Here is a 14,512-nt window from a genome sequence, read left to right on the forward strand (position 1 = left end):
AGACTCTTCTATGTATGCTACTCAGTGCTCCTTAAGTCATAAAGTTTTCCAGTCTGATTGATGAAAACAGGACTATTTCTGGCCCTGGGTGAGTTCTATGTCCCGTTAACTTGCAATCCTTTCAGCTGTTTTTTACCTGGGCATGAGGTAGCCCCTTCACATGCTTGTGTTGAGGAGTACTCCATTGAATACTAGAAAGGAGCACCCTGAGATATCCAAAATTCTCTCTCGGTGAGGTGCTCTCATCTCCAGTACTTCTACGAATACTCGATGCTTTGATCTGTCTCAGCTCCAGCTCCTCAATTCATGGACCATCGGACGCAACCTGTGTTCCCCCTCTTTCTGTCACAGCAAGGAGACCCTCAGGGTAAGGTAGAGCACTCATAGCACCACTTGATTTGTCTTCTGTCTTTTGAAGATCACTGTTCTTTGCTGTTTGATGTTCAGCATCCTGAAAACTGTTGCTTCATATATATTATCTCCTTTTTTATTATTTTAGGTGGGAGGGGAAATGAGTTAACGGTTACTTTATCTTGACAAGAAATAAATATAGGAGAAGAAAATTTAGTAAGCTAAAATATTTAAAGAACTTTCTATGCTATTCTGTATTGGAGATCATTCTAATTAGTCTTTAAAAGTCTCTTGATTAAATATTATTCATTCCTCCATGTTACACATCAAGAGGCTGAGAATTTTTTTGAGGTTAAGTTACACAGACCAGGAGCTCAGACTGTCCGAGCAAAAGTGTATTTGCTTAACCTCATCTTATTCTACTAAAGAAATACACATGATCTTAGACCCACATATAGTCTAAACAAAGAAGCAGGACACATAAAGTAACAGTTAAAATGTATTAAAAAAAAAAAAAAAAAAGAACTATGATGGAGGACTGTAAAAAAACTTAGTTAGGAGAACACAGAAAAAGAAGCTAACAAGACTTTTAGTTTATTATTGAATAAATAATGAACTATTTAAAGAATAAGTTATTTGTAAATGCATGGAAATGATATTTTGTATAATAAATGTTTTTATACAATCTGAAAGGTAGTTTTCCAGTTACCTGTTGCTGCATAAGAAACTAACCTTAAATTTATTGGCTTAAAAAAAATCAGTCATCTTATTATGCTCACAGTTTGGGCATTAGAGATTTAGATAGGATTGGGCTGGGAGAGTATTCTATTTCATGAGGCATCAACGTGGATCAATCAGTGGTATTCAGCTCTTAACTAGGACTAGCCTGAGGGTCAAAAAGGGCTCCCCTCATATACCTTGTGTTTTGGCAAAGACTATGGGAAGGCTGAGCTCATTTGGTTTTTTTTTTCTTCTCCATGTGGTTTCAGGGTCTCTCCACACGGCCATTTACAAGCAGGAATGCATGGGCGTTTCAAGTACGAGCATTTAAAGTAGCAAAGCAGATATTCCTAAGAAAAGACACTTCACATTCATTCAATTCCTTAGTCAAACAATGGTTGGAAAAAAGTATCCGTGATCTCTTTTATATACATTGGTGTCCCAGGAATAAATAAAGGTGGCAAAAGGTAAATTATCAGAATCATCTATGGTTGCAAATACAGATCCCCAAAATAATAAGACCCCTTATAAATACATAAGACTACACTTTTCTAACTAAAAAAAAAAATGTTTTCTATGAACACTATTCTAACTACGTGCTAAGGAAAGCACTAACAATTCACATTTCTGATTCATAATCCAACCACTAAAATATAACAAATTAGAAGTTATTAGTTTTACAGTACAGTGTCTTTTAAGGATAAATGTGATAAACTCTCAAGTCCTTAAATCTTTTAAGATGTTACAAAGCATAACACCATCACTTTATGTAAATAATACATATAATTAAAAATAGTCCTTATAAGTAATAAAAAGTTACTTCAAAACTTTTAAAATCATATTCAAATGAAACCTTCAAAGTGGAGGGCTAAATTCTGTGAAAAAGAAACATAAAAAGAGGATGCTAAATTTTTTATTATTGTTTACAACTAGGAACAGTATGTAAAGATGTTCATGTAATCACAGTTTTATTACCTATTTTGATCCTTATCCATTTCAATATGTTTCTTTCTTTACTTGATTTTTAACATGTAATTATAGATGCATTTATAGATTTGTTCCCATTGGAATAAATATTATACTCTCTTTTCTATAATAGTTCTTTGCTCATGTTAATAAAGTATTGTATTAATAGATTAGTAAATTGTATCTGAGAATGAAGTTAAAAAGGAAGAGTAAAGTGCACACACATGCACATACACAAACAAACACGCACAGCCCTTCCCCACAATTGTGAGTGGAAGATTGTAGGAAAAAAAGAAGTAACAAATATAGTTCCCCTGAGATCTATACTAGGGCCAATCTCATTTAGCTACTGTATAAATGACCTTGAAACAGGAATAAACTCTCAACCATACCTTGGTTTGAAAACAGTAGACAGACCAAAGTATGGGATAAAGCTACAGGGAAATCTTAATAGAATATAGCCGTGACCGGGAATGTTACAAATGAAATTTAATGTAGTACAGTCTTGTTTTCACATTACTTGGGAAAATGCCAGAATCATGGTAGATGGAAAGCAGAATAGCTTATAAAATTTAAAGCTGGAAATAAAGGTATTTTTTAAGTATTTATAATTTTTAATTTATAAAGGTATTTTTAAAGGTATTTATAATTTTCCAAAATGCTGCAAATCCTGTGAATGTGTGTATTTTGAAAGTTTGCATATAGATTCTAAGAAAATGAAGTAAACATATAGGTGCTAATGATTAAAATATATAACCCTGTAGATGAATTAAAACCTTGGAGTCATAATAATCATGTGTGAATATTTCCGAGTATAGGGAGTTTGTTTCTGTTTCTCTCATTTTTATCTATAACACAGTAAAACTCATAGTATAGAGAGATGATAAAAAGTGAGAAAGTATATGAGATGTTAAAATCTTACTTGTAAGTGAAATAAGATGTTGAACTACATGATCTAAAGATCATTGAATGAGCAATTATTTTTCTCCTTTTAGCCAGTACCTCTTAAAATTCTGCTGCCTTTGTTCCTTTAATAGTCATGATAGCTCACTTTTGATACTGAAGAAAACACTCATCTTTGTAGACCAATCCTTGGTAGGGAACTGTTCAAATGGTAGATGACATTAAATTTCTTGCTCTTAAATTTTTATTGCTATTGTTAAGTTTTGTAAGCTTATATAAAAGTAACTCACATTCACTCTACCTTCCAAACTTGAACTCATTAGTCAATAAATACCTCTTTTCTTCATGTATATTTAAAATATTTTTGTTAATATGTGAGAAAGTAACCATATTAACAAATCAGCCTTTATCCATTTAAGGATAAAATCAGAGAAGGGGTAGAAGTGGGGTGAGAAGAGGTCAGAATACCTATGATTATTTTCTTTACCTCAGGCTCCAAATCAGGCTAAGAAATTAAATGGATGAGAGATAGATACCATCATAGGGATGCTGGAAAAGTCTAGATATAGTTGTTTTCCTTTTGAAAACACACAGAGATACATTTTCCCCTAAGGAACTGAGTCTTAGAACTTCAGAACAAGGTCAAGTCCCTAAGCTTTGAGAATGACTTCTTGTACCAATACATGAAGAGCTTGGGTGACTAATTCATGTTGCAACTGCACAGCTTTACAAGTACATGTATGAAAGTTGAGTAAACACAGTCATCTTAATTCTTTTCATGACTGTCTTTAGCTTATGAGCTTGGGCTCTGGAGTCAAAAGCCCTGAGAGTCGAGGTTTGACCCTGGTCCCAATGTATGACCTTGAGGAAATTATTTAACATCCCTCTTCACTGGTTTCCTTATCTTTACCACTAGCTCATAGAGTTGTTGTGATGGTTACCAAGCATAATTCATGTAAGAAAGGTATCACAGTGGCTGGAATATAGTAAGTATTCATTACATGTTAGACATTGATAATGTCCTTGTTGATATGATAATTATGCCTTTCCATCCTTTATATGTTTATAAAACATCGGAAATGGCAGGACCTGCTAAAGATGACGATGATTATGATGATGATGATGACAGAGATGAAAAGGAGTATTTTTTTACAAGTGATTTTGCTCTAAGGATATGGCTAATTATTACAACTTTTGTAGGAACTTTGTATTGTGCCATTTATAGAGAAACTTAGGTGATGATGATGATAATGATGATGATATTAATGTAACGGCTTCCCTAAAATACACTATGTCTTCTTTTAATCTAAGTATGCTTATGTTTTAGAATCATGAACAGCTCTTTCAAACATAAAAATCAGGGAATCAACAACTACTCACCAACTGTTTAATATTTGCTAAACATGGTGGAAAACCAAAAGGATCTTGCAATATTTTGAAGAAAATAAGCTCCCTGTGGCTAAGAAATTTATCAAACTCACCATTCACTCAGCTCAGGGCCTGTGCTTAGCAAAGCAGTACTTATGTGTTTCAGATTAAATTGATAGTATATAAAAAATAATAATTACAAACAGTACAGCTGGAGAATTAGCTGTACCATAAATTATCACTTAAATTACTATATTCCCTCCAGAAAAGATGAGGATTTTAAAAGGTACCCAGATATTTAAAGCATAATCTCTTAGATAGTTCACAGTCCTGTAACTGACCAACACAGACACCAATTCCTAATGTATTTTAACTTTATACGTGCCATGGATCCTTCCCCTAGGAAAACTACTAAACTGAAAATTCCATATTGTGAAGCAAAACAGCAGAGAAAAAATAATTTTTATGGGAAAAAGATGTGTTGTGATCAAATAAATTTGAGGAACACTAGGATAAACAAAATTACATGCATTTCACTTCTGCAAGACTTTTCAGGTTATCAAATATAATAATGTGAATTGTCAGCTTTTAAAAATGTATTCTAATGTGCTATCCTTAACCTGAAGCATCTCAGTAGACAGATGGCATAAGAACTTCAGTTCTATGTGGAAAACACTTAACTAGGCAAAGTATGTGTGTACCACAAATTCAAATATACCAAAATAGTTCTCAGTTCATACGGTTCTGCCTTGCAGGGGCATTTTGGAAATTTTAGAGGGTATTTTTAATGCCCTCAATGTTTAACATATTTTAATGTATACTAGTTTATTTTATATCATGAATTGTTTTCTTTTTTCTTTATGCTTAAATTAAAGCATTACATTGCTTATTTTTAAATGTTATTTTTAAAATATGTTAAATTATCTATGAATTTTATTTCATTACACATGTCAAAAAATATTTATTATAGCAAAAGGACATTAAATCTTAAAGTTTTAACCACTACTCTGAAATTATTATTTCAACTTAAAAAAGTAACATTTATTTTAGATTATTACTACTAATAATAGTTTTCTCCTGTGTCATTAAAAGCTCCGTGGACTAGAAGAAGGAAGAGATAAAGTGAAGACAGAGAATATGCTGTGGCTTTCTGGAATACCATTAAGGTATTTTTTTTTTCCTTGTTGGATTGAAGTACATTAAATTTACCTAAATCATCCAGGGGCAACTCCCCCTGAGCAAATGACCACCACTGGGCAGGAGAATTCCAAGGTATACTTTTATTTAAGCCTAGATTCTCACTGGAAGCTCAGAACCTATCATTTAGAAAGCTTTCGTCTCCTAGCAAACAATCTTCCTATTTACTTAGCAATTTTGAGCTGTGAATGTTTCAATTATGTCCCTGGCCATTGTTTTTAAATTAGAGAACTGTCAGCCTAAGCAAGGAAAAGTACACTTTTACTTAATTGATAAAAAGGTTAGTTTAATCCTTACTCTGAACTGTAACTTTATGGACCTTAAGCCAGTGACAGAGTTCTCACAGCAGCCATTAAAATATGTTGTTTTTCAGAATTTTTATTTTACTTCATGATGTCAGCCCTCTTTATATGTATTTCTAATTCAGGCTGGGGCATCTGGATCTCACAGTGACCTGAAAGATATTTTTGATGATTTTGAATTGGTTCTCAAAATTTAAATGCCTAAAGATTTCCTATTAATATATGAATATATAACTTCTCTTAAAAAGTCAGGCTATCTGGCAGCAGTGGTTACACATTTTCATATGGGAATAATCAGGTGGAACTAAAGAGTAGCTAGCCCTTTCAAGAAGATATATTTTATCCATTCACCATAGTCACTGCTATTCCCTCATGTCTGCTTTACTTACTGTCTGTGTTACACAATTTTTCTCTCGCTCCTGAAGAGAAAAATAAAGAGATTGCATATTTCATGAAATATAACCCTATGTATTTACTATTCAAGGAGTATCTCTGCCTAAAGAAAATTATTGAGATCCTGTGTTAGAGCAAAACTTGTTTATATCACCTGCCTGACATGAAAGTTATCTGAGTTACAACAGTTGACCTAGGGGACTAGATTCAGCAATCAAGATGCAATGAATCCCCCTCCTTCTTCTGCCACCTTTGTAAAATTCTGTGGGTCCTTTGTATCTTTGGCTAAGCACTAATTTCAGGTTTGCTTAAGGTTGACTGCCTACTTACCACCTAATAATTTAAGATTTGCTTTTGCCAAGAAAAAAAGTTGGCCTTTGAAGTATGTTAATAAGGGAAGTGTAAAATTGAAGCCATTCTTCAGTAAGATTGTTTTGTAAACAGAAAATCAGCTTGAAAGAGAATGCCTTTAAGAATTTGCACAAATGCAGATGAAGGCAAGTGTAAAAATAATTGTAATAATTCAACAATAATTACAGTGCCATTTAATGCAAAGGATGTTATACTAAGTGACAAAATTATCTCCTTGACCAAACTCTACAAAGACTTCTCGAAGCCCTTTCTCAATTTGGGCCCTTCAGTGGGCATATCCTCAAGAGCCCAGTTTTAGCAGTAATTCAATCAAGTCAATTTAATCATCATTTCCCACCCAATATCCGATCACCCTCAATATCTTGTCAAATTCCTATTTCCAAAATCCGATCACCCTCAATATCTTGTCAAATTCCTATTTCCAAAATCCGATCACCCTCAATATCTTGTCAAATTCCTATTTCCAAAATCCGATCACCCTCAATATCTTGTCAAATTCCTATTTCCAACTACCCCCAGGTGATATCTTGAAGGAAATTTAAAACGATACTCTAGATAACACACAAATGATAAAAAAGCAGAACAGCCTTATTATTGATATGGAGAAACTTTTAGTGGTCTGGATAGAAGATCATAACCGCCACAATATGCTCCTAAGCCAAAGCTTTGCCTAGAGCAAGGCCCTAGCTCTCTTCAATTCTATGAAGGCTGAGAAAGGTGAGGAAGCTGCAGAAGAAAAGTTTGAAGCTTGCAGAGGCTGGTTTATTAGGTTTACAAAAAGAAGCCATCTTCATAACACAAAAGTGCTAGGTGAAGCAGCATGTGCTCATGTAGAAGCTGTAGCAAGTAACTATCCAGATTTAGCTAAGATTATTGATGATGATGATGGCCATACTAAAAAATAAATTTTCACTGTAGATAAACACCTTTCTATTGGAAGAAAACTTTCATATGTAGAGAGAAGTCAATTCCAGGCTTCAAAACTTAAAAAACAGGCTAACTCTCTTGTTAGGGGTTCATGCACTGGTAGCTTTAAGTTGAAGCAGTGCTCACTTACCATTCCAAAAATCATAAGGCCTTTAAGAATTATGCTAAATCTACTCAAACTGTCCTCTAGAAATGGAACAAAAAAGCCTAGATGACAGCATGTCTGTTTACAGCATGGTTTACTGAATATTTTAAATCCACTGTTGAAACCTACTACCCAGAAAAAAAAAAAAAAAAAAAAAAAAAAAAAAATTCCTTTCAAAATATTTAGTGCTGATTGACAATGCACCTGGTCACCCAAGAGCTGTGATGAAAATGAACACAGAAATTAATGTTGTTTCCATGCCTGCTAACACAACCTCCATTTTGCAGCCCATGAATTGAGGAGTAATTTTGACTTTCAAATCTTATTATTTAAGAAATACATTTTACAAGGATATAGCTGACACAGACAGTGATTCTTATGATGAATCTGGGCAAAGTAAATTGAAAACCTCTGGAATGATTTACCATTTTAGATACCATTTAAATACATTTGTGATTCATGGGAAGAGATCAAAATATCAACATTAACAGGAGTTTGGAAGAAATTGATTCCAAGCTTCATGTATGACTTCGAGGGATTCAAGACTTCAGTGGAGGTAATAACTTCAGATGTGGTAAAAACAGCAAGAGAACTAGGACAAGAAGTGGAGCCTGAGGATATGACTGGATTGCTGCAATCTCAATCAAACTTGAATGGATGAGGAGTGGCTTCTGATCAATGAACAAGAAAAGTGATTTCTTTGAGATGGAATCTATTGCTAGTGAGGATGTTGTGAATATTGTTGAAATGACAACAAAGTCATTTGGAATATGGAATATTCCATAAACTCGGTTGATAAAGTAATGGCAGCATTTGAAATAATTAACTTTAATATTGAAAGAAGTTCTACTGTGGATAAAATGCTTTCAAGTAGTATTGCACAACTTATTTTAAGAAATTGCCACAGTCACCGCAAGCTTTGGCAATGACCATCCTGATCAGTTAGCAGACATCAACATCAAGGTAGGAATGTCCACCAGCAAAAAAATTACAACTCACTGAAGGCTTAGATGATCATTAGCATTTTTTGGCAAGCAGTATTTTTTAAATTAAATTATGTACATTGTTTTTTAGAGATACTGCTATTGAACACTTAATAGACTACAGAATAGTGTAAATAATTTTTATATGCATTGGAAAACCAAAAAAAAATCATATGACTTGTTTTATTACATTTGCTTTATTGTGGTGGTTTGGAAGTAAATATGCAGTATCTTTAAGCTATGCCTGTGTATGATATTTTCTACCTCCCGATGGTATTACCAAGTTAATTTGTAGAATCTCATAAAGGATTCTAGTCTTATCGGCTTGGAGATAAATAAATGCTAATATAATTCAACGTTTCCAGAAATACAGAAACTAGCCCAAGTGCTTTTCAAGTACACATGTCTTGGGTAAATCTTGGTAAATAAGATTAGTTTAATATTATTGGTTTAATATAAGCAGCTCTATCTTCTGAGTTATCAGCATTAAGTATAATATGAGCATATGTTTTTATTCTACTTGGATTGTCTCGTGCAATAAGGTAATATTATTTCCACTTAATGTTTAAGACTATAAAAATTATAAATTCAACCTAAGAACAAGTATTGAAGTAAAGAGGCAATAAAAATGAGTGACTTGATATCTATTACCTCGTGTGTGTTTCAAGCACAACAGTAAACTTTTTTTTTTTTTTTTTTGAGACGGTGCAGTGGCACGATCTCCGCTCACTGCAAGTTCTGCCGCCTCCCGGGTTAACGCCATTCTCCTGCCTCAGCCTCTCCAGTAGCTGGGACTACATGCGCCCGCCACCACGCCCGGCTAATTTTTTTGTATTTTCAGTAGAGACGGGATTTCACCGTTTTCGCCAGGGTGGTCTCGATCTCCTGACCTCATGATCCGCCCGCCTCGGCCTCCCAAAGCGCTGGGATTACAGGAGTGAGCCACCGCTCCCGGCCAACAGTAAACTTTTATAAGACATGTATTTAACTTTTTTTAGGTTTTTGATTTGTGGTGAAGTCTAACATTCATGTGTTGAAAAATAGCCAGCAGTTGAATTGCGATGACGGCTGGCTTTGTTTAATGTTGCACTATGTCTGCCTATTAACAGTTTCAATATTGTTTTAATATCTTGAAATTGTTGAGTTATGCTAAGCTAAATTAAGTAATAGACACTTATTAAATATCTAAATTATTTCTAACAAAGATCAACTACTTAAACATTAATAGCTAGGCATAAGTTTAAGTTGAAGTGCTTGTAATCTGATACTGAATACTGGTATGCAACAGACAATTCACAAGGTTTACTTCCTAGTTTTCTGTGTAAAAATTTTACCAAGCATTAAAAATTATAATTGACGTTTGTAAGTGAAACCACCTAAAATAGTAAAGAAAGTTCTATGAAAACGATACAAGGAAAGTAAGTTGTGTCATTGATAAGAAAAGGTAATGAATATGAAGGATCTGGTTTCTTAAAGGAAAATGAGAGCAATTTTGTCCTAAAGTAAGATACTGGCTATTCCAGAAGGAGAAAGAGGAAAATACAGGACAAATACAAAATAAGCATAGAAAATTATAGATGATTTGTGGAAAATAAACTTCATGGTGATCAAAGATGGTAAAAATGAATGGATTTACTTACAGAAATTAAAAAAAAAAAAATAAGCCTAAAGAGTACTATTACAAAAATTGAATTTAGTTTCTTGTATTATATTAGTCTCTTCTTAATGAGAGATTGTGAAGGATTTTTGTTTACTTTTTTAGTAATCTGCCTAGGAAATTAAAATTTTATGTTCTATGAGAATAATTTCCCTAGCTTTATATTAACCTTTATTATGTCCTTAACTATTTAAGAGAATCAAGACGCCTGAATTTTAAAAGAGCAAATTTTTTTTCTTCTATATTGTTTTTATAATTTTGCCTTTCCAAAATAAAATCCTAAATTTAAAGTGGTTTTTTTTTTTTTTTTTTTGGAGACGGAGTCTCACTCTGTCTCCCAGGCTGGAGTGCAATGGTACAATCTAGGCTCACTGCAACCTTCACCTCTTGGGTTCAACCGATTCTCCTGCCTCAGCCTCCTGAATAGTTGGAATTACAGGTGCCCGCCACCATGCCCAGCTAATTTTTGTATTTTTAGTAGAAACGGGGTTTCACCATGTTGGCCAGGCTGGTCTCGAACTTCTGACATCATGATCACCCCACCTTGGCTTCCCAAAGTGCTGGGATTACAAGTGTGAGCAACCGTGCCCAGCAAATTAAATCTTCTTGTTCTTGAACTGACCTTAAGATTTTGCAAAAAGCCCCTGGAAAATCTTAAAGCATTTATTCTTTTACCTTATAAAGAGAAATGTTAAAAATAATTTGGTTTATTTGATACTTGAGTGACACGGAAAACATTGCCAAATAAGAAAAGATACTTAACGCCTCCTAGGTTACTATATGGATTGATAAAATGCAGTTATTTCAGAAATTGTATGAAATTCCTAGGAATTTGTTCCTAGTTTCTTGTTTTATTCTAAAATTATTCTCTGAAAGTATTGGCTATCAGCTACTGAACAGAATGCTTCATGATCGCGCTGCGTAAATAATTTTGAGACTGTACTATTACAGTAGGTATCTAGCCAGATATGAGTGGGACAGGAGAGGGCTCCCCCGCACACCCACTAGGAATGTCAGGCAACCATCAGGTGATGGTTCAGCAGTTATCACACTGCCTCTCTAAAAATGAAAATTGGCAGCAAGTTCCAGGGAGAGGCAATTTCCTGATGGTCCACAGCTGTCACACTAAAGTGATAATTGATCATAGGTACCAGGGAGAGGCAATTTCCCAAACAGATAAAAACACTTGAAATTGGTAATCAACTTCCAATAAAATCTCAGGAATTGTGCAAGTGAGCTCAAGCATGTGCATTAAGAGACAAAATGGTGGAGTATGATCTTCTGGGGCCATTCCACCACAAAAGGGATGAAAGCCTCAGGCGGGCATGTGTACAACTTCCTAAACACACTGCACATGCTCTCCTCCTAAGCGCAAGGAGGGCATCATGCATGCAAGCGGCCCATCCTAAGGGAGCAATCATGGGAAAAGGGACTCAAGACCCCAGAATTATGCCAGGATGTAAAACCCCAAGTCAAAACGTCGAACGCCACACTTGTCCTTCAATTAGCCTGCTTTGGTTTCTTCCAAGTATACTTTCCTTTCTTTCCTGATCTAAAGCTTTTTAATGAACTTCCACTCCCGTTCTGAAAGTTGCCTTGTCTCTTTTTCTGCCTCATACCCCTCAGTTAAATTCTTTCTTCTGAGGAGACAAGAATTGAGGTTGCTGCAAACCCTCCAGTAATTTAGTAATTAGAATATTTATCACACCCCAAACAATGCTACTGGATTGAGTAAGAGTTTCCAGAACTCAAGGGTAGAAGCTGACAGCTTCATTAAACATCTAGTCTAAAATTAAGTAGAATACGAATTAATTACATGCCATTCAGTGGACTGACTGGTAAAGGATGATTACAGATTTTCTTTAGAATTTTGCTGGATGTTTTATGTTCTATTTTTCAGATACAAGAACTCTCTTTCCCTTTTAAGTTATCTATACTTGGGGCAATTTAGTAGATTATACTTTTGTTAACAGAAATAAAACACTTATATTTGTCCCCTGCCCTGATACCTCCAGAATTTAGAAACTATTATTGATTATTCTTATTTTCATGGCAACATAATTATTTGTTTAAGTTAAATAAGAATCTTTTTTCTTTACAACAGAACACAATTGTAAACATTGGTTTGCAATTACCAAGGCTTTGACTGGAATGTCATATTTGAGCATGATGCATAGAATTACATATGACCAGACGGTTTTAAGGAACCAAAGTTAACTTTATGGAGCCAATGCTTACAAAACTGTGTTGGAAAAACTGACCTATCACCTGACTTACAGGGTTTCCAGGCTTATAGGTGAGCAAGGAATGTCACTTCCTGGCAAGCTTAGTCTGATACTGTGAAATATATTGACTCCTAAAATCATTGGAATCTCCAAATTGCTGTCTTTTTTGTATGCTAAGTGATGACTGATAACTTCAGGGTGGGGCTAGACAATAGAAAGACAAAGGCATGATTAACTAATTGAGACAATCAGCCTCACCCCTCAACCTTCAGGGAGGGAAGAGGAGCTAAAGGCCAGGTTGATCACTAGTGGCCAATGATTTAATCAGTCATGCTTTTATAATGAAGCTTTCATAAACATCCAAAAATATAGGGTTCAAAGACCTTCCAAATAGCTGAACACATGGAGATTCCTGGAGAATGGTACACTCAGGGAGGGCACGGAAGTTCAACAGCCTTTCCCATACCTCACCCTATGCATCTCTTTAATTGTATCTTTTGTAATATCCTTTATAATAAACCAGTAAATGTGTTTCCCTGAGTTCTCTGAGCCACTCCAGCAATTGAACCCAAAGTGGGGGTTATGAGAACCCCAACTTAAAGCTGATTGGTCAGAAGTTCCAGAGGCCAAAACTCCTGACTGGTGTCTGAGGGGAGAGCAGTTTTGGGGACTGAGCTCCCAACCTGTGGGATCTGACACTGTCTCTAGGTAGATAGTGTTGGAACTGGATTGGAGGAAATCCAGTTGGTATCTGCTGCAGAATGGATTGCTCACTTGGTCATGGTGAGAGACAGGACTAGCTGGATTTCCTAGCTGACTAAGAATCCCTAAGCCTAGCTGGAAAGGTGACCGCGCATCCACCTTTAAACACGGGGCTTGCAACTTAGCCCACACCCGACCAATCAGAGAGCTCACTAAATTGCTAATTAGGCAAAAACAGGAGGTAAAGAAATAGTCAATCATCTATTACCTGAGAGCACAGGGGGGAGGGACAAGGATCAGGATATAAACCCAGACATTGGAACCGGCATTGACAACCCCCTTTGGGTCCCCTCCCCTTATAGGGGAGCTCTGTTTTCACTCTATTTCTATTAAATCTTGCAACTGCACTCTTCTGGTCCGTGGCTTGTTATGGCTTGAGCTGAGCTTTCGCTTACTGTCCACCACTGCTGTTTGTCGCCATTGCAGACCCGCGGCTGACTTCCATCCCTCTGGATACAGCAGGGCGTCCGCTGTGCTCCTGATCCAGCCAGGCACCCATTGCCACTCCTGATTGGGCTAAAGACTTGCCATTGTTCCTGTACAGCTAAGTGCCTGGGTTCCTCCTAATCTAGCTGAGCAGTAGTCACTGGGTTCCACGGTTCTCTTCTTTGACCCACGACTTCTAATAGAGCTCTCACCGGATGGCGCAAGATTCCATTCCTTGGAATCTGTGAGGCCAAGAACCCAGGTCAGAGGACACGAGGCTTGCCACCATCTTGGAAGTGGCCCACCTGCCATTTTGGAAGTGCTCTGCCACCATCTTGGGAGCTCTGGAGCAAGGACCCCCTGGTAACAATGGTATTCTTGGTCCCAGAAGTCTTCTGTGTTCATGATTGTTGCCGTGTAAGAGCAGAAGAAAAATTATTTGGGATTTTCCTAAGACCCATGAAACAGGATATTTTGAGAACCTCAAGAAGAGAGAAATTCCCTCAGATCTATATAGATCCTTGTAGGATTTTCCAGAGAAACAGAAACAATAGTGTGTGTAGATACATATGTATATATGTAATGGAAATTGACTTACATGATAATGGAGGCTGAGAAGCCCCATCATCTGCTGTCTGCAAGCAGAAGATCCAGGAAAGCTATTGATGTAATTCAATTTGAGTCAGCCTGCCTGAAAGTCAGCGGGTGATAGAAATTCTAGTCTGAGTCTGAATGCCCAAGAGTCAGGAGCTAACACACTTGTGAGTGTTTGAACAAGCTACTTAATCTTCGTGGACATTAGTCATATATAAAAT

The sequence above is a fragment of the Macaca fascicularis genome, chromosome 8 (genome assembly GCF_037993035.2).
Source record: "Macaca fascicularis isolate 582-1 chromosome 8, T2T-MFA8v1.1".
In the NCBI taxonomy this organism is placed as follows: Eukaryota; Metazoa; Chordata; class Mammalia; order Primates; family Cercopithecidae; genus Macaca; species Macaca fascicularis.